Source organism: Schistocerca gregaria, unplaced genomic scaffold, assembly GCF_023897955.1.
Source record: "Schistocerca gregaria isolate iqSchGreg1 unplaced genomic scaffold, iqSchGreg1.2 ptg000913l, whole genome shotgun sequence".
NCBI lineage: Eukaryota > Metazoa > Arthropoda > Insecta > Orthoptera > Acrididae > Schistocerca > Schistocerca gregaria.
Window position 1 is genome coordinate 8,102 of NW_026062271.1, and position 1,899 is coordinate 10,000.

The window sequence follows — 1,899 nt, forward strand, 5'->3', positions numbered from 1 at the left end:
GAGGCGTGTGGGAGGAACGTACGAACGCATTGTATGTCACCCTGGGTCGCTGGGGGTGGTGGTGCGGTGAGTCAGGTCAGGTCAGGTCAGCGTGAGCCGTCTGATGTAGTGACGCGTGTATTCCGACTTTGTCGTATTGCCTCACACAAAGTGCTACCCTGGTGGACCGCGTTCCATATCTGGGACATGCCGCAGATGCCGGTTGACAGTGGATCGCGGAAGGTACATCGCATACGTGCGCGGGCCACCTTCCACGTGTTCTCTTCTGCACATGTCGCAGTGTGTATGTGGTCTGATGTAGCGTGTCGTGACACATGACATCCTGGCATGCAAGAATTGTTGAATTCGCAAATGTAGGTGGACATCTACGTTTACTGCCCAAGATACGCAAATGAACTGGAAATCCGTTGTTGAGCGGTTGTTCACGCTGGAGGTGAATCTGTGATGGCGACGATCGGTACAGCTATTAACCGGTTGTTTCAGCGGTACCCGCCACATCCACACGCGTGACTAGGCCCATGTGGGTATGAAGCGATACGCGGCGGTGGCTTGGTGGGACTGTTCCCGGCCGGTGAAGGGGGGCCGCCCGGCGTGTTGGCCGCGCGCTGCGTGGGCGCACGCGCAACAGGCGGCTGGTGGGGGGCGCCGAGTGGCAGGAGCGCCAGCCGACGGGCCCGGCAGGCGGCGCAGCTACGCTGCGGCGCACCCTGCACGCGGCGCCTGGCGGCCAAAGTTGGTTCAGCCGAGCCCGGTGCGAAGCGCGGTGGACATCTGCAGTGTGCTGGTCTGATTGAGGACTGTGTGCGTTGAGGATGCGCCGCCGCCTGGCACTCGGCGCCGCGACGCCGTCTGCTGCTCGGTCGCCCCAGCGGTTCTCGCAGGTGGTTTGTATCGCAGTTGTGCGGACGTGTTGGCGCGTGCGCTGTGCTGGGAGAGTTCGCTTCTGCACCCAAGTGGGGCTTTGCCCTTGTGTGGCGCTGGCGTTGGAGCTGCCGGTCACCATAGGTGGCGCGTGTTGTCTCCCGCCGGCAATGCCACGACAGCACGCTCCCGGGCCTCTGTCGGCAGCGGCAAGCTCAGTTGGGAGCAAGGGTGTTCGCACTAAAACCGTCTACTCGCCTAACTCCGGGCGATTGCGCCTCTCTCGAAACCGACCAAGTACCTAGGACGGCGCTGCGCGCCGCCGGGACCTGAGAGGGTTTCGAGGTGTATCGTGCAGGGGAGCTCGGCCTCCTCCTGTTTGCAGAATAATTGAGCGGACGCTTGCGTGTTCGCGCGGGCCCCCGGGACACACTCCCGGGCGGCCGGCTGCTCAGCTCTAGTTGACGCAGCTCCCTGGTTGATCCTGCCAGTAGTCATATGCTTGTCTCAAAGATTAAGCCATGCATGTCTCAGTACAAGCCGCATTAAGGTGAAACCGCGAATGGCTCATTAAATCAGTTATGGTTCCTTAGATCGTACCCACGTTACTTGGATAACTGTGGTAATTCTAGAGCTAATACATGCAAACAGAGTCCCGACCAGAGATGGAAGGGACGCTTTTATTAGATCAAAACCAATCGGATTGGCTTGTCTGGTCCGTTTGCCTTGGTGACTCTGAATAACTTTGGGCTGATCGCACGGTCCTCGTACCGGCGACGCATCTTTCAAATGTCTGCCTTATCAACTGTCGATGGTAGGTTCTGCGCCTACCATGGTTGTAACGGGTAACGGGGAATCAGGGTTCGATTCCGGAGAGGGAGCCTGAGAAACGGCTACCACATCCAAGGAAGGCAGCAGGCGCGCAAATTACCCACTCCCGGCACGGGGAGGTAGTGACGAAAAATAACGATACGGGACTCATCCGAGGCCCCGTAATCGGAATGAGTACACTTTAAATCCTTTAACGAGTATCTATTG

The 1,899-nt window shown here is 58.7% G+C and overlaps 1 non-coding gene across 1 annotated transcript in view; it reads left to right on the forward strand.

The window, feature by feature from the left end:
* The first annotated feature begins 1,332 nt into the window (after positions 1 to 1,332).
* Positions 1,333 to 1,899, forward strand: part of LOC126325234 (small subunit ribosomal RNA) — a 1,893-nt gene continuing 1,326 nt past the window's right edge. The window contains exon 1 of the ribosomal RNA XR_007559932.1: positions 1,333 to 1,899. This exon is cut by the window's right edge and continues 1,326 nt beyond it. This is a non-coding gene — a ribosomal RNA (small subunit ribosomal RNA).